At 44.7% G+C, this 18,696-nt stretch overlaps 1 protein-coding gene across 1 annotated transcript in view; it reads left to right on the top strand.

Moving 5' to 3' along the window:
* Positions 1-18,696, top strand: part of MAP1B (microtubule associated protein 1B) — a 92,890-nt gene that overhangs the window by 9,149 nt on the left and 65,045 nt on the right. The window lies entirely within an intron of this gene.

An 18,696-nucleotide genomic window follows, 5' to 3' on the forward strand; every position in this document is an offset into this window, starting at 1 on the left:
TTCCTTTGTGAGCTATGCATTTTTCCCAGCTGATCTCATTTGGCCATTCTAAAACTGTTTCTGGCTTGTGAACTCCTTAAACCCAGGTGTGTCTCTCAAAAGGGTTGAGAGCATTGAAATGATACCACATTTTATTTCTTGACTATCTGTTTGAATCGCATGTAAAATCAAGAGTTTCCCGTCTATATGCTGCCGTTCTCTGAGTTCTTATTGGCGTTGACAGACATCAGGAAGGAAGGTTGGGCCCTTTTAGACTATTAGATCCTATTCCATTATCTTTTGTGTAATAGTGAGATTTGAAACCGCTTGTGGAACGCCAGTGCCTTCACTAGGCACTCTTAGCTCAGGAATCCGTCCATGGGGCCTTCCCCTGGTTTTCCTTTTGAATCTGAGATTAGCATACAATCCCATATGGTTCAGTGACCCTCAAGCACAGGACTGAATGTGTTAATGAAAACGTAGAAGTGGTGGGTGAGGTGGATGCTGGGGGTTTGTGAGGTAGGTCTCCTTGAGATAAACAGCAGGAGTTTGCTAAAGGCTGGGGACAGCTTAAGGGGTTTTCTCTGGTCATTTCTGTGTGTTGTTTTTATGTCTGGAACCATCTCACACAAGAGAAGCGCCCTCCGCCAACAAGCATGTTTGTTTCAACAAGTAAACACCAAGCCTCTGCCGCTTCTCTGTAGGTTGTTCCTGGCGCTCTGTGTTGTAAGACTTCTTTCTTCCTTTTGTAAACATGGGGCTTTCATTGCATACATTCATGTTTGGGTTGCCTCTCTACGATGACAAATATATCTTGCAAAATGAAAGGTTACAGAAAAATAAAAACTGCTGAAGAATTAACTTTCCAGACTAAAGGCTTAGTTTGGACTACTGGTGGAGACGAAAAAGAGGCAGCTCTCTGATTTGCCATGCTAGCCGGATATACCCTGTCCCTCCTTCTTGCTGTCTGTCACCTGCTTTAAGAATGGGTCATCTATCTAGTAGTGTCAGTGCAGTGCTGGGCGATGGGTTTGGGGACTGACTGCTGGATACACAGAGTCCTTAGCATGCTGGCCAGCTGCAGAAGGGGTTATTGTTAGGGCTGTCTGTCCCTCTCCAGGCTGTGCAGGACCCCGCTTTTATTTGAGCAGAGGCAGCGCAGTGGTACTGCCCCTCCCCCCATGGCGGCATGAAGTTTTCTAACCAAGACTGTGCTACCAGTTGAGTAGTCCTTCCTGTAAAATGTTTGAGACCAGAAAAGCCTTAGAATTGAGAGATTTGGGGTTTGGGACATTTGCATCTTAACCCTACCCCCCACACCCCCAAAGTCTGAAACCTTTCATCCAAAATTTAAAATCGTTGTCAATGACAAAAGCACCATTCGGATTGTGTCTCATGCGTGTTCTAGAAAGAGGTTAAAAGGCAAGTACACAGATTGGGGTGGGTGGAGATTGCAAGGTGATCCTTACCTTGAGTCCAAGGAAGCCTTAAGCGAAGAAGTCTCTGGAGAAAGTCAGACCAGTTCTAAGTGTGCCCAAGTCTAGCGGCGTCCACCGCACTCACTGGAAACTTACTAAAAGCCAAGTTGTGTTTCTCATGCCACCTACGGTGGGGTCAACTGAGTCTCCTCACTTAGAGTTCCAAGAATCTGTCTACTCAGAGACAAGGAAGAAGAGTGATGGAGTCCAAAAAAAAAAAAAAAAAAGCCAGTCAGTCACTATTTTATGGAACCTAGCATGTGGCCGTACACTCTGAAGGGCAAAGTGAGTAACAGAGGAGTCATGACCTTTGCCCCCCTTCCGTTCTTAGGAAAGCAGTAGGCATTTAGCAGTGATTGTTGTAGGTCTCCGAGAGTAAGGATCTACGAGACTTTCTGCGGAAGCCCAAGCTTGCCACGATGCATAGAATTTAATTCACTTTCGTTTCTATTGCTTCTTTCTCAGGTTTAACTGTGTGCCTTGAGGTATGTAGTTATAGGAGAAGTTGGCTTCTGAAGGCAAAGGAAGTATCCATGATTGTCTGTGATGGGGAGATAACCTCTCATACTTTAAAAAAAAAAAAGTCATTCCCCAAACAAAGGAAAAGGACACCAGTTTCACTCTTTTCTCTCACTTTGTCGTTTTTATCTGTATTTTAGCATAGTTTTTAAAAATTGATAACCCAGCTCCTTGTCATCAACACAATGTGACAGTTACAGATCCTGGATCCAGGTATCCACATTTGTCCTTTACCCTGTCATGGCTTTCTCTGAACGACCTTAGACACATAAACATTTTATGTCTCACTTTCCTTGTTTGGAAATCACAATGCTTACCTCTACTTCACAGAGTATTCATGAAGACCATTCGAGTAAATACGTATAAATGCATTGAGACCCATCTTCTGGGGAACTAAATATAAAGGAACAGCCATCTCCCATCTTCCCACGGGGGAAAACTGTGTGACTTGTGAGTGCCTGGGTGTGTGTGTGTATGTGTGTGTGTGTGTGTGTGTGTGTGTGTGTGTGTGTGTGTGTGTGTGCATGCGTGCGTGCCTGCGTGCATGTGTGTGTATGTGTGTGGTGATTATTGTTGTCTGTGGGAAATACCCAGTTCAGATATATGGCTGGATTCTTTTTTGTAATCATTTTTAAATTTACATTAAAGAAGATCCTGAGAAGCAGCTGCCTTAGGCATTCTCAGAGGGCATGCAGCCCGTACTTTGTGTAGAGGCAGCAAGGCTCGTGGAGTTCAGTCGTAGATATATTTTCAGCACTGTTCTCAGTTCTTTGGGCACCAGAGCCAAATGAAGGCAGTATGCTAGAGCACTGAAGAACAGAGCCAGAGCAGAGGTTAGACCATTTGTGTAGAGCCAGAGCAGAGGTTAGACCATTTGGGTAGAGCCAGAGCAGAGGTTAGGCCATTTGTGTAGAGCCAGAGCAGAGGTTAGACCATTTGCATAAAGCCAGAGCAGAGGTTAGGCCATTTGTGTAGAGCCAGAGCAGAGGTTAAACCATTTGCATAAAGCCAGAGCAGAGGTTAGACCATTTGCATAAAGCCAGAGCAGAGGTTAGACCATTTGTGTAGAGCCAGAGCAGAGGTTAGACCATTTGCATAAAGCCAGAGCAGAGGTTAGACCATTTGCATAAAGCCAGAGCAGAGGTTAGACCATTTGGGTAGAGCCAGAGCAGAGGTTAGACCATTTGCATAGAGCCAGAGCAGAGGTTAGACCATTTGCATAAAGCCAGAGCAGAGGTTAGACCATTTGGGTAGAGCCAGAGCAGAGGTTAGACCATTTGCATAGAGCCAGAGCAGAGGTTAGACTGTTGGAAACAAGGATGGTGATGTGGGGTTGAGAGCTCTAGCTAACTCCAGGGCTCTGAGACCCAGTCGCTCCAAACCTCATCCTCTGTCCCACCACTGTTTCCTCTTCTGTCGTCAACCCACCAGTGACTGTAGTCTCCACCAATTTGAAGAACCTCACATTTCCTGTGGTTTATTTTCTTAGTCAGCTGAATATTTACACTCTGTGACTGGTTTTACGGCTCCTAGTCACTAAGTCACATTCACAGAAGCCTTCATATGGCTGTGATTGACTCTGAAATGTGTACATGGGCGTGTCTATGTAAGAACACATGCCTGTCCTGTGGAGGATGAAAGATAAACAGACTGCAGGTGAGCATCTTTCGGTCTGTGCTGAGTGACTGCTAAAAATATCCTTTCCGGAGATTGGTTGAGGTAGAGTATTAGAACCAGTCCTTTACGTTTCAGTCAGGCGAGTCTTTTCCTTCCCCTCACATCAGTGAGGCAAGGTCTCATGACTGACATTTGCCTGCGGAGACATAAGAAAAAAATGCCACTATTCTCTTAGGGTATGTTTGTCATATTTCTGCATCTAGTCCTGTATATTTAGCCATTCTGTAGAATCATGGCTTAATTGTCTGTGCTTAGAATACATCCACTGCTCTTCAGTGGGGAGTCGTAGCAAAAATGCCAGCGTGCTCTTAGGAAATGTTTGTCATATTTCTGCATCTAGTCCTTTATATTTAGCCATTACATAGAGTTATGGCTTAGATGTATGTGCGTAGACTAATCCACTGCTCCACAGTGCTCCACAGTGCTCCACAGTGGGGAGTCACTGAGACCTTGCTCTCAGCCTTTAAGCAACAAAACATCCAACACACAAATACATGCTCCCTTTGTACTCAAGGGACTGACCTATCACACAGGGAACCTGTGACCCCCAGGAAAGCAAGGCTTTATCCTACTGTTTCCTCGGTCCCAGGTCCAGACGCAGGGTAGGGTCCCTGTCCCTATGGCCAATGGCTCCCTTGTCCTTTTTCATTATGCCATTGTCCAAGATGACAGAAGGAACTCTGAGGTTAAAAATGACAAGTCTTATTTTTCGTGAAATAACCAGACCTCTATTTAATACTCTTTGAGGTAAATGGTGCCTGCCAGGGAAAGAGCTATTTTAATGCAAATCCTTAGCCTCCAGCCTGTCCCCCACCCCCACCCCCACTTGCAGGGAGGGCAGCCTGCTTACTGTTCCTTTGGCCCTACTGACCCTGTCCTGTTATTCTCCTTGAGGCTGCAGGGTCCAGACCGCAGCATATAGCCTGCCATTTTCAAAACAGTGCAAAAGGCAAAGCCATTCAGAGTCTCTCGAGGTGTAAAGCAGCACAAGGCTTGATTCCTGTGAGATCTGCATGCCTGTCAGCTCTTGAAATTTCAGGGGTTCTTCATATCCACGGCCTAACACACTAGGTGATCACCCTCCTTTGGCACAGGTATGGCCAACATAAAGGGGGAAAAAAAAACATGGTGTCACTGCTGTGTTCAGGCGCCTCCATTCCTCAGGGGAGTTAATGACAGCTCATTCACACCACCTAGAAATAACTATTCATCTCACTTTAAAAAAAAAAACCCGAGGAGGAGAAAGGATGTTTTATAAAGTCTGCTGACGGGGTAATGGGCCTCAAGCGGTTCCTAATGGGCACTGTGAACTACTCCATACAGACCAGCATAGGCAGGGAGGTGGCAGGAAGTGGGCTGCCTGGGCTCAGGGGCCATGTCAGGGAATGCCAGTAACTGTCCATTAAATCCAGCTAAGTGCAGCCCAGAGCAGCTGCTGTCACTGCTCACCAAGGGCGGCATCGGAGGCGACCTCCATCCCCCCCCCCCCACCTTTCCTTTTCAGGCACCAAAGTGCCCATGATTTGACTCAGGTTTTGAAAACACACCACAGTCGTGAACCACCAGGCAACCACCACACTTGCTTCCTGCCACCTTTGGGTCTTTATGGACCACGTCCTGCATTTGTGGTAATGTGCTAGAGAGAACCGCAGATGAGGGAGAAGACACAAAACGAAAGATTGCTTCTTGAATTTCAGGCACATGGTCCTGGGTGCTTATCAATAAGCGAAGAGGTGTGAAGGGAAAATGTGGGAGAAGACATCCCCCCACTGTTCCTGACTCACTGTCACTGTTATTTTACAAAGAAAGCGCTTCCTTAGTTTACACACACACACACACACACACACACACACACACACACACACACACACAGAGAGAGAGAGAGAGAGAGAGAGAGAGAGAGAGAGAGAGAGAGAGAGAATTTTACTCTAATTCCTAAAGACCAGGAGGAAAGCTGAAAAGTCTAACAAGCTCTCCTGTTTTGATTGTCCCAACCCCCGGGTCTAGTCGTGATGACAAAAGTTGCCCAGGTACCAGCACTCCCTCCGCCCTGCCCCCTCACCCCCCCTGTCCCCCCCCCTCGAGGCAACCCAAGACTAATTAAACGCTACCGTGGCAACGATTGGCTATCTCCAAACATCATACTGCAGGGCTCACCGCCTTTGTTTTCTCCCTGCGGTCTGAGGGTAATCACTATTGTGTGCGAAGCCATGTTTCCTGGGTCCTGGAGCCATGTGGGAAAGTAAAAAGTACCCCTTGGGGAAGCACCTTAAAACTGAGCTCCAGGGCCTGGGCAGCTAACACAAGTAAGACGGAAATAATGTGACTTTAATACACTCTGCCAGGGCTTAAAGGACTGCCTGCACTTCAGACTAGTGAGATGAATGCTCACAGAAAGTAAAGCAAGGGAGTCCACATGCATGGGATTTGAGAAGGGAAGTGTGTGGTTAGAAGCAAGCACTCAGAAGCCAGCCTGTGCCACACCTCAGTTTCAAAGACGCGAAGGGAGTTTGCTTCTGCCCTTTGCTCGTCGGCCAGTTTTTCCTTAATAAATGCCACTTCAGTAGTTACGAGAACAGTCACTGTTGCGTGTCTGGCCTAGATTCACAGACTCCTGTGGGAGCTCCCCAAGGCTAGTGTGGGATCGGGTGGCCACTGCTGGGTGTTCAGCACGCTGAACACTCACCTGGCTCACATGCCTGGCCCTGCTGCCTTTGGATTCTTGAAATCCGGAGGGGGAAAAAAAAATCATACTTGGCAAAAATTTTTAAATGGTAGCCAAAGATAAAAGATAGAATACTCCCCTGCTGCCTAGGTGAACAATATGGTCATAGCCAACAGCTGTGTGGAACACTCTTGTGGAGTCTTTACAGCGGTTTTTAAAGCTTTCACCTGGAAGACTGTGCTTGTTAAAGACCAGTGCAAAATGGCTTGTTAGCTGCACTGGATGCACTGGGTGCTAAGGTGCTCTAGATGTACTGGGTACACTGGAAGCATTGGGTGCTGTGTGCGTGTGTGTGCTTGTGTGCATGCTTGCATGAGAGAAAGAAACAGAGAAAGAGAGGAGAGAGGAGAGAGAGAGACAGAGAGAGAGAGAGAGACAGAGAGAGAGAGAAAAAGAGAGAGAGAGAGACAGACAGAGAGAGAGGAGAGAGAGAGACAGAGACAGAGAGACAGAGAGAGAGAGAGAGAGAGAGAGAGAGAGAGAGAGAGAGAGAGAGAGAGAGAGAGAGAGAGTTTCTGATCCACTGGAAAGGCGACAATCTCCTTACATCTCATAGTATGTCTTTTGAGATGGTGCCGTTTTCAGGCAGCCTGTCATTAAAGACATATGCTGCAGCAGCACAGTTTGGTTTGGAACTCTGCAGGCGGAAGATGACTTGCCGGCAAATCCTAGCCTGAGAGTCAGCTATAATTATTTTCATAAACAAGACAACTAAGCTTGCTGGGTGTGCAAGTCAGAAACTTGTTAAAAAGAGCTCTGTAAATTCTTTTAAGCCCCTCTGCATAAACTGCTTTGGTTTTATTGGCTGATTATAAATGTTGACCACTCAAATTCTACTGTGGATCAGGCAGCCGCTGAATACAGTTTGCAGAAGGGTGGAGCTGACGGCTGAGCCCACTTCCAGGCTCTGCAACCCAGGACACCGTGAATGCTACCACAACACAAGTGCACACAGACTTGGCCTCCATTTGCCTGAATGTGGTCATTTTGTTTGTTTGTTTGTTTGTTGTTGGTTTTGAGACAGGATTTCTCTATGTGGCCCTGGCTGGCCTGGAACTCACAGATCTACCTACCTCTGTCTCCTGAGTGCTGGGATTAAAGGTGTGTGCCACCATGCTTGGCCCCATTTAAACACATCTTTAAAATAGGTTTTTAGGCCTATGAAAGAAAATTTATTTAGAAAATCTGCCTGTCCCTTTCACTAGGACTGTCAATCAGGAAAGAGCCACAGCCTTTGATGCTTAGAGCGTTGGGGACTTTTGGGCCTTGTCTTGTCCTACCTTGCTCTGTAGAAAAGTGCAAACCAGACAGATCTTTATTGCATTTGCACGTTGGTGGGCACACCTGTGTGGAAAGTATTTCAAAAGCCAAATTTCTGGGTGTTTTATCTATACAGTGCCAAACAAGCGATAACTTCATTGTCCCTTCCATTAAAACAGGAACTTGCACATTGGTATTTGGTGCCACTTTTATGCCTCTGATTAGCTACTTCTTTTGGAAAGAGGCCGAAGGATTGCAGCCTATGAATCCGGGCACTGACTGTAGTGTGAGTGTGTTAAAAGTCCCAGGCCCGTCGTTTGTGGCACATAATTGAGAACGACCTGCATTTTAATGAGCGAGATCAGCTATGCATATCTTGTCATGTGAACCTTCAATTAGCACAGCATAATTTAACAAGTCAGCACACGCAGACATGAAGACCCTTCGGGAGCTGTGATAAAATCAAATTATTACCAACAATGTGCATGCAGGTGATCATCACCAGAAAGCTGTGATTATCCAGATGGAAAAGTGATTTTTATGGTAATATGGCTTGTGATTGGCTATTGGCATCTGAGACCTTATTATTTTATTTATATTATTTATTTATTTATTTATTTGTTTGTTTGTTTTTAGGTTTTTCAAGACAGGGTTTTCCTGTTTAGCCTTGGCTGTCCTGGCTGGCCTCAAATTCTGAGATTCATCTGTCTCTGCCTCTCTTTATGTCAATGCTGCCTGGCTTGCCTTATGAGACCTTTAAGGTCATGCCTCAATTTGTCCTATTTCTAATTTGATCCCGCTTTTTTTTATAAAAGTTTTTTCTTTCTTTCTTTTTCTTTCTTTCTTTCTTTCTTTTTTGTTTTCCATTTGTTTGTTTGGCTTGGTTTTGGTTTTTTCCAAGGCAGAGTTTCTCTGTGTAGCCTTGGCTGTCCTGAACTCACTATGTAGTTCAGGCTGGCCTCGAAAAGCATAAAAGCTTATTTTGGCTTACTTATTAAACCCTGTATGACATTATTGTGTGTTCACAGCAAACCATACAGAACATGCTAAAACTTGAAAGAAACAATTTAGGTATAATAGTTCCCTTGGTGATAACGTGTGCAGCTGACGGTATGTTGGCCAGGCACTCTAAAGGTTCTGTTGATAACTCCTTGTGGGATTGTTTCTTCTTCTCCAGGTTTTAAACTTCAATGATACAGTTATTTTTAGGGCAAATTTCTCAGAATGCACTCAGAATCCCTGAGTCAGTTTTACACATCAGTCTAAGACATATTTAATCTATTGTAGTAAATATTTGTTTGGAAAGTTATCATTTCTTCTCCTTTCTAGAGTGGTGTTTTTAGAGATATCAGAGAAGAGGAAGAAACAAAGATGAGATTTCCTGATCTTTCTCTTTTTAAGTTCACCCTTTTAGCAAATATTGTCATTTATTAGAAGCACAGGCCAAAAGGTGCCCTCACGCAAGAGGACACACTGAGTCTCAGCCATGGCTTCTTTCTTTCTGTGTTCCTTCTCTAGGAAAATGTAGTGTTTAAAGCACACAGCTGTTTTCTCCATCACCCAATCCTGTAAAAAGCCACTGACCACAACATCTAGCCAAGATTTAGAATAGCAGTTCTTAGCCTCCCTAATGTTGTGATTCTCTATTACAATTACTCAGGTTGTGGTGACCTTCAACCATAAACTTATTTTTGTTGCTGCTTCATAGTTGTAACTTTGCTGCTGTTATGACTTCTAATATAAATATCTGATATGAAGGATATCTGATAGTGACCCCTGTGAAAGGGTCATTTGACCCCAGAGAGGTCATGACCCACAGGTTGAGAACCACTGATCTGATAGGAATGAAAAGTGAAATTGGGGGCTGGAGAGATGGCTCAGCGGTTAAGAGCACTGACTGCTCTTCCAAAGGTCATGAGTTCAATTCCCAGCAACCACATGGTGGCTCACAACCATCTATAATGTGATCTGGTGCGTATTGTATACATAATAAATAAATAAACCTTTAAAAAAAAGAAAAGAAAAAAAGAAAAGTGAAATTGTTTTAAAGGGCGTATTGCCCAACATATCTTTAAATTTTACAATGTTAAGGCTACATTTTGCAGCCACTTACATGTCCATAGATCATAATAGGTATATGTGTGTGTGTGTGTGTGTGTGTGTGTGTGTGTGTGTGTGTGTGTGTGTGTGCAAGCAAGCTTGTGAGGGTATACCACCTTTTCTTTTACATTACATATGTGCACTGTATGAGCATGCTTTAGACAATGACCGTCCACGTATGCAGCAGAGGTTCCATAAGCTACTAATGGAGCTGGGAAGCTTCCATTATTTAGCGATGCCAATGACATCATAGTGAAACATTCCATGTTTTCAGCCACACTGATGTAAATACCTCTACACGGCTAGCTGTGCGAAAGTGTAGCACATACTACTGTGACAATATGTTATGGCTGCTCATGATTATCAGCTATCACTAATTAATGTGTTTGCTAAAGTACACATCTTATTGAGATTTAGAATATACTCCTGCTTATGAGAAAAATGTCTCCTGCTGGAGTGTGCCACGTGCAAACAGTAACAGCCCCACCTATCTCTTGTTCTTCTATGGTTCTTTCACGTGGGTCACTCATTCACACACACGCCCATGTCATCTGTTTCTCTCTCGTTTTTTCATCTCTCCGTTTTATCTATCTTTTAATAGCGTTACCTCCCTACGCTCCAGTCGCAGCCATGTTTTCTACAAACACTATTGGTTTGGGTTATTTTTAGACACCCAGCATGAGGTCAGTGCTTGCTTTTAAAATAAGCCTTACATCATGGTTAGTTAGATATGCTATTGTGTTCCGTCTGCTTATTGTTTCCTACATAGAGCAGAGATTATTTCGAGCCTTTGGAATATCATTCCTGCATAGAAATGCAAGTGAAATAATGTATCAAGTTAACTCACTCCATGGGGGCATCTAGAAATAGGATTCTATCCTTAGACACTCAACTGCTGGCAAACTCTACCCAGCAAACGGATTTTTCCATGCCTGGTAAGCAGGCCCCTCACAAAATTGAAACTAGTTAGCAACACAAACTGCAGAAGTTCCAGTTTGCATTTCAAAGAGAAAAGAAAGGAAGGAAAGAAATAAACAGAAACATATTTTGAGAGAGTAAATGGGAGACCACAGACCTTAAATCAATCGCTGAGCAGATTTCAGAACAAGACATTTTAGGATTCTAACTTTTAGATGTGGCACTTTTCCCAGTTGCAACAGATGTGTAAGAAAGAAAGGGATGTGGTTATCTATTAACCGCAGAGACAAAGAGGCTTTAAGCTAAAGAGTCTTAGAGGGTAATGCCGGGAACTAGGCCTACACGGACAAGATGGTGAGTCATGAGGTGTCACCGGCTCAAGGAACTAAATCACTTTATACAGTGGGAACTGAGCTATGTTAGAAAAATGAAAACGTGCAGTCATTACTTACATTATAAGCAATGTCTTTGCTACAGATTTCCTTTAAACATTAAGGTGTAGGATATGTATTTACAAACTATCAACTTTCAGAGACTGGACAAAGACAAAGAGCCAGGTTCTTAGGCAATGGACAGAGCCCTTCTCAGGCAGGCCTGGGACTTAGATGTGCACTCTTGTGGATAAATTCATGAATATCAATGTTTTCTAAACTTCATCTCTAAGATCCCATTCATATATGTTCTGTGACTTTTTTTTTTTTGAAATATCATCAACCCGTTGTGAAAAAAAAGTCACTCATATTTGGTAAAATGCCTTATATGCAAAGGTAGCCATAACCATTATCTATGCATATAGTCAATAGGGCAAGCCAAGATGTGTTTTCATGAAGTTCTTTGGCACTCAGAATAGACCAGAAGAACTTGCTTTAATGAATTAGAAATGCAACGCTTACCTGTTTCCTCCACCTGATGCGTATAACTCGTCTGGGGTGTCGGGGACTGTGTCAAATATGAGGGTTAATAGGAACGTGACAAATAAATAAATGAGCCGGTCCCCACACAATCTCCTATGGAACCAGTTCCCCATTAAGATGAGGAGGCACTTACCAGTCACACAAATATGTATCTTAAGCTGCTAAGGAGAGCAGGTGCAGGGTGTCACGGGTGAGGTGCAGGAAAAGTCTTTTCCTTTATGTCTGAGGTGGATGGTGGACGGTACTCACATTTCTTTCTTAAATATAAAGACTGCAGTTTGAAATGCCCAGTGTCACAAGTGTGCGGGGGTGGGGGTGGGGGTGGGGGGGTTCTTTTTGTTCATAGATTGTGTGGATCACTGAGAGTTTACAATCCTCTATTGCGTGGGACATAGGAATAAATAAATAGAGATCACTTAAGATCTCTCTAGAGATGTGTAAATATTTCTCATAAGGTTTGCACTATTCTACTGAGATATGTAAGAACGGAAGCCAGAGGTTGACAAGAGTCCTCGCCAACCACTTAGAGACCTGGGATTAGTTACAAGTGGTAGTAGGCAGCAAAGAAGGAAAGCAACGCAAACGCATGGGCCTTGCAACTAGAAGGCTTTGGTTGTGACTGTTCCCGAGTCTGTGTAACAGAACCACAGCACTCTGAGTGGTCCTCAGAGGTTCATCCTTCCCAGCATCCTCTTGCTTGCCTTTTGCCTACAGGATGCTTAGGAGGTGATGATGCTCCAGTCTCCACCATTTCCTTCATCTTGCACTGTCAACCTTTTTTTGAAGGTCCCATTTTGAATTCTGCTTGTTTTTTTCCCCTGGACCACCTAGACGGAAACACAGCCTCCGTCTACAGACAAAGTTACATGGCCTCACTATCCCACTTGAGTCCTGGCGTTTTCACCCAAGTGCTGCCTCCCTTTACAGAGACTTCTCCTGAAATACCATCTAGCTCAGGTTGTCATGACAACAGCAGCTCCCTGTACACTCATTTCTGTTTGAGTCTCAAGAGGAGGAAGCCTCCAGAAATGGGTATAAGTTTCCCCTGAAGTGTGTCTTACAGCCTAGAGTTTCGGGCAGGTGTGAGGAACTGAGTTCATGCCTTTCCAGTCTTCTTGAGTCTGGCAGAACAGTTAAGGGCAAGTGCGTGGTGCTGGAGCACCCAGGTTCAAATGTAAACTCCACGTCACACCTTAGTTCTTTGCACCTCAGTGTCCATACTGATGACCCTGTCCTACATGCAGTGGATTTATATGTACTCAGAGGTTACAGGCCACGCAAAGGGTGGAAAAAGAGAGACCATATTAAATGATCCATAATGTTACCCAATATGTTGCTTCTTTTTTTCCTTGGGTGAAACATGCTAAAATGTACACTTCAATTGTACTCCTGTGTGCCCTCTGCCTTGCCATACCTTTTAGCATCATTCTACTTTAAATGATCATGGGCATGTTTATTGTTGTTGTTGTTAGTGGTGGTGGTGGTGGTGGTGGTAGTGGTTCTATGAGGTTTCATGAATTTTTAAAAGGCTCATAAATCTGAAAAGGAGAATATTCTCATCTGTCTCCATGTCAACCAATTTCTTTAACTCAGCCCAAGTTAAAGCAGGCATTGTATGATAGAGTCTCAGTTTGTGGAAATCTGCCATTCAAAGCTGTCACCATGTTACAATCTTTGAGATAATTCAAAAGCTGTATTTTCAGGAGGGAGTTAAGCCCTCATTTCATTTTCATTCATTTTATTTAACTTTTCATTTATTGAGAGTACGCGAGTAAGGCTGACTGGCTCATGATAATTACCAGAGCAACCTCTATTTGTTGTGTTGTGTTCTTTGAGGCAAGTCTCACCAGGCTGGCCTTTAACCCACAGAGATCTGTTTGTCTTTGCCTCTCCATTGCTGGGACCACAGACATGTGACATGGCATTGAACTCTAGCGTGGTGCTCTTTTTTTCTAAGTAATATCCAGGTGTTTTGAACTATAAATTAATCCTCCTTCACGTTTTCTGATGCATGTTCTAAAAAGGGGACTATCCACAGTGATAAGTAATGCTTTTCACCCTGGGGGAGATGCTAAGAAGAGGCAAGAACACTTGGGAAGGCGCCTCCTCTTGGCTCTGTTCAAACTGGTTGTAGCACTGGCCACTCTGTAAGGTGCTTGATTTATAGCATCGTTCATAGAAGTAGTTGCTTTGGGCTTTTAATTTCCTTCCAATATTAGCTCGAAGCTCCCTGGAGCCCGGCTTTTCACTTCTCTTTGTCTAAGCATGGCCCTCCGCATTCTGTAAGTGATTGAGAGCTCTGTCTTCCTTGTGGTTCTGGTAAAAACACAGCCCCTTCCTGTAGCCTTGACACCTCCCAAAGGAGCATCACTCTAAAACTTGCTATGCACGAATTGCTTCAAAATGCATGGATTTGGATAAGGCATTTTAGACTGTTCGAGTCTGCCACCATGTCGGTCCACTGACTTCTTTAATCCTATTGCTGGAGGTAGCCTGTAAAATAGAAACTTCATTTGTGGAAATTTGTCATAGTCAGAGAATATGCTAGCTACCCTTGTCATTTTTCATACACCCCCAAACCTGTGTTTTAAGAAAGGGATTTATGTTATTTTTACAAAAGAAATAAAACCGATGTCTGCTGGTAAGTTTAGTTGTCTCCATATACATCAACACAGCATTCATATCCCAGGCATTGTGTGGTGAGCGTACGATGTAGCAACGCTTTTTAAAGGCTTTCATGCTTGTCTGTGAGGATTTTTTTTGTTTTTTGTTTGTTTGTTTGTTTTTTAATGCATTCATGCGATGTTGCAGTTCAATGTGGCTCAATAGGGGGAAAATGTAGTTTTACTTCACCGGTCTCTTGGAGATATTTTTTGCATCAGAAAATGAAGGCAGGCCAGTGTAGTCCTTTGATTTCTGCTCCTTTTAGTAGTGCCACAGCAAGCCCCCACACCGCATTACTGCGTCTTATTGTATTCCCCAGGAAGGCCCGGTGAGAAGGGCTCTCCTGCAGCTCCCAGCCACCTCCCTGATCCTGCATATTAAGCCTTGTAATTATAGCAGACATTACATTGTCTTCTGTCCACACCCACCCTCCCCGTAGGATGATGTCATTGCATGTCAAACAGGGGATTAACATAAAGAGAGAAAAATCTACTGGCTTCTCTTCCCTTCTTCCTTCCTTCCTTCCTTTCTTTCTTTTTCATTCCCACTAAAAAGAATTTGGTTCTCATAAATTTTGCTACCAGTGACTATTGTCTTGCTTCATAGGAGAAGTTTTTAAAAGGAGAGAAAATGATCAAGCAAAACTTGAGAAGGAACACACACACACACACACACACACACACACACACACACACACACACACACACACACACACACACACTGGCTGCATGAACAGAGATGGGTGGCGCTACCGCCCTGTCCATCAATTAGTGAACGTGCAGGGACACAAAGCGGGTCTGGGAAATCGCCTCCTTGCCTTACAAAAGCCGAGTATCAGTCTTCTCAAAGCCCACAATGGCCCTGGGCCCTGCTGCAGAAAATAGCTCTGGAAAAAGAAGGCCCAGCCCAGGGCGGCTGCTGGGTAGAGGGGGACACAGGCAGCTGGTCCCATCTGTCTCTGAAATGTTTGTTTGTTTGTTTGTTTGTTTGTTTGTTTTTCATGATGGCATTGATGGAGGATGTCTTCAAGTCCTATTTGTTGTGTTTCAGGGCAGAGCGCTTCATTGTCTTCCCATACAGAAAAATAAGTCAGGACCCAAGGGGGAAGACAGGTGTCATAGAGTTTCTGAGTCTAGATTGGAGTTTGTCAACTGTTTTCACTTCTTCCAACAAATGTAAACATAGACTTATGAAATAATATCAATAAAATCAAAATGAATAAAATCAATAATTAAAAAAAAAAAAAGAAGCAGCCAGGCGGTAGTCGTACACACCTTTAATCCCAGCACTCGGGAGGCAGAGACAGGCAAATCTCTGTGAGTTCAAGGCCAGCCTGGTCTATAGAGCAAGTTCTAGGACAGCTGGAGCTACAGAGAAACTCTGTCTCTAATCAAGCAAGCAAGGAAGCAAGCATTATTTGGGAGCTGGAGAGATGGCTCAGTGGTTAAAAGCACTGGCTGCTCTTCAGAGGACCTGGGTTCAATTCCCAGCACCACAGGGCAGCTTACAGTTGTCTGCAACTCCAGTTCCACAGGATCCTACACCCTTATACAGACATCCATGTCTGTATGCATCACACACCGATGCATGTGAAAAAAGAAGAAGTTTTAAAACTAAGAAGAAAATCCTTTTCTGATGGAGACGGGGAGTTGTTTTCTTGTTTGGAACAATCTGACAACTCTGAGTTTAAAAAGTTAGGCTCAAGTACAGACTGGCTTTGGCTTGGCTGGGGAACACTGGGCATCTCACCAAGCTGCCCAGAGCCTCAACCTGCTCACCTGTGGGATGGTGTTGGCTAGCTTCGTGAGCACACCTCACAGGCTAAGTCTGGCAGCTGTCGAAGATTGTTTTTCACTTCCTAGAGTCATCTGCTTTCAGATACCAGACTGGCGCTCTGAGAGTCCAACAGTACTCTAAAGGGCAAGCCCCCTCTATTCCATCCCCCACCCCGTTTCTATAAGGCATAATCAGGCAAGAAAACAAACTCCACCTGTCTAGCCCCTTTCCCTGTGGAGAGGACGCAGGGACTGTGAGATCCGGGCCACCTGCATTAGAAAGCCTTTGAAATTGCAGTGGGTTCTGTTGGTCTGTTCGGAAACTGAAGTTTTAAAAACATTTCCCAAAGCATTGAAAAGACAAAAGTCCACAGGGACCAGCCTTGCTGGCTTCACTCAGGTCTCTGACTTTGTAAACCCAGGGAATCCTTAGCTTTTAGTTTCTTTGGGTCCAGACCAGGTTTCCTTGTCAGGAATGATGCTGGGTTCACATTGCCCACCTTTCCGTTCCTATCCTTTTTGGGGGGGTTGTTTTAGGTTTTGTTTTTTTGTTTGTTTGTTTGTTTTTCAAGACAGGGTTTCTCTGTGTAACAACCCTGGATGTCCTGGAACTTGCTCTGCAGACCAGTCTGGTCTCCGAACTCACAGAGATCCACCTGCCTCTGCATCCCGAGTGCTGGGATTAAAGGAATACGCCATCACACCCAGCTTTCCGTTTGTTTTTCAGGTCTTTCTCTAGCTGGGTTTTGCTTATATGAGTGATGATTTAGGAATACGATTCAGAACGATATTAACTTGACCAAAAGTCTTCAATTGCGGTTCTGTAATGTCTGAGCTGGCTATGTGGTTGGAAGGACCCTGGGATGTGTTTGAGAGTTCTAGAAAGACCACACAGTTAAGGTCACCTGTCGTGTTCCTGTGTAGAGTAGGAAGACGGGAGATGCCACAGCCATGTAGTAGCTCTGTCACTCTTCCATGCAGAGTCAGGGCTTTCACCAAGTCTAACTTCAGACATGGGCTCTCAGCTCAGTTCCTCCCGAACTTTCTTCCTGATTGATGGGATGTTGCTTCCACGCCAACTGCCAGTACTCCTTGGGTCACTTGGAATACGGAATAGCTCTTCTACCTTGTTATCATGGGAGGCTATTACAGACAGGTTGTTATTGCTTGCTCTGAAATTACTATCTGGACATGACCACATCCTCCTCCCCCGAGGCTGTTAAGGGGACATTCAGGTCATCTTCCCCGTGACCCCACTTGTGGCCCCTCCTCACCATGGCCATCATCTGACTCATCTGTGGTTTGGGTTGAGTCTGCCTCCCAGGACCTCCTTGCTGATAGTGGGAAGAGGGCAATCATCTTGGCTGCTTTTCACAGGCATTTCACTCTTGTCTTCTGCCCAATCCTGCCTGCTCTAAGCCAACCTAGCCTGAAGTTTCGTTCTGTATACTCAGTGGCTGACCAGATGCTCTTTGGGATCAGAGTGTGTCCAGGCTTGGTTTTCAACCTCTATTTCTCTTTTTATTGTTTGCCTTTGAGATGAAGTCTTGCTGTGTTGCCCAGAGAGGCCCCACTCTCCCTATATCTGCCGCTGCCTCCAAGGTGCTGGGATTATGGATGTATGGCCACACATAAGGCTCTTCACGTACCCCCCCAGACCCAGACTCATTAAAAAAATAAAACTATGATCTTAAAATTTTTCTCATTTAGTCCAAGCTCACAAGCCCAACAGGGAAAATCTTTTGCTTTTGTTTTTCCTGTAGCCTTGGCTGTCCTGGACTCCCTTTGTAGACCAGGCTGGCCTCGAACTCACAGAGATCTACTTGTCTCTGTGCCTCCCCAGGTGCTGAGATTTCAGGCGGGCGCCACCACGTCCAGCTTCAACAGGGAAAATTTTGTCTGGGAGTTGCTATTCCCCCCCCACCCCCCACCCCCACCAAACGAAATCAGCTGTTTTCAGCGTTGAGGTTTGAATCCAGGGCACCGTGTATACACGTGCTACTGAGTTACACTCTCAAGCACCTGTGTTAATGTTATTGTTGGTTTTTTTTTTTTAAATCTATGTGCCTGGTTCAGAGTATTTGTGTTTGCTCGTTTCTAGTTGTAGAGAGGTTCAGATTTGTTTATCTTCTGCTGCCTGGGGATCAAGGTCCCCTACCCGTTACTGAGGGCCGTGTTCATGGTACTAAGTTACCCCGGCTTCTTCCTATAGTTTGTGTTTTGGTTTGCGTGAGAGCTCCCAGGGCTGAATACTAATTCACAGTCTCAGAAGATCAGCTCAGTGCTAAGCACAGCTTGCCATAAAGAGAGTGGCTCCTCCATTGCTGTCTGTGTAGGCAGGTCAGTGGTGGCTCTGGTACTTGGCTGCAGACCTGCAGGTATCGGAGCACAGCCAGTGCTCCGTTGGTCCCTCACTGCATCCAACTGATGTTTCTGCAGCCTCTTTGAACACACTGCTTTTCAAGGGTCGTCACAGCCAGTAAAGGCAGCTACTGTTTATGTGAGCCCAGCCCCCCTCGCCCCCCCCCGCACCCCCCCACCCCTCCCCGCGCCAAGCTGCGCCTTCATGTTGAATTCCACGGAAGCCTTATGATCTTTAGCTGCTAAGACGCATCTCTATCTAGAATCTGCCTCGGCCTCTTCTTAACAACAGGCAAGCATTGGCTTTTAAAAATCTCTCATTTGGA

This window comes from Acomys minous (assembly GCF_964271855.1).
Source record: "Acomys minous genome assembly, chromosome: 11".
Taxonomy (NCBI): domain Eukaryota; kingdom Metazoa; phylum Chordata; class Mammalia; order Rodentia; family Muridae; genus Acomys; species Acomys minous.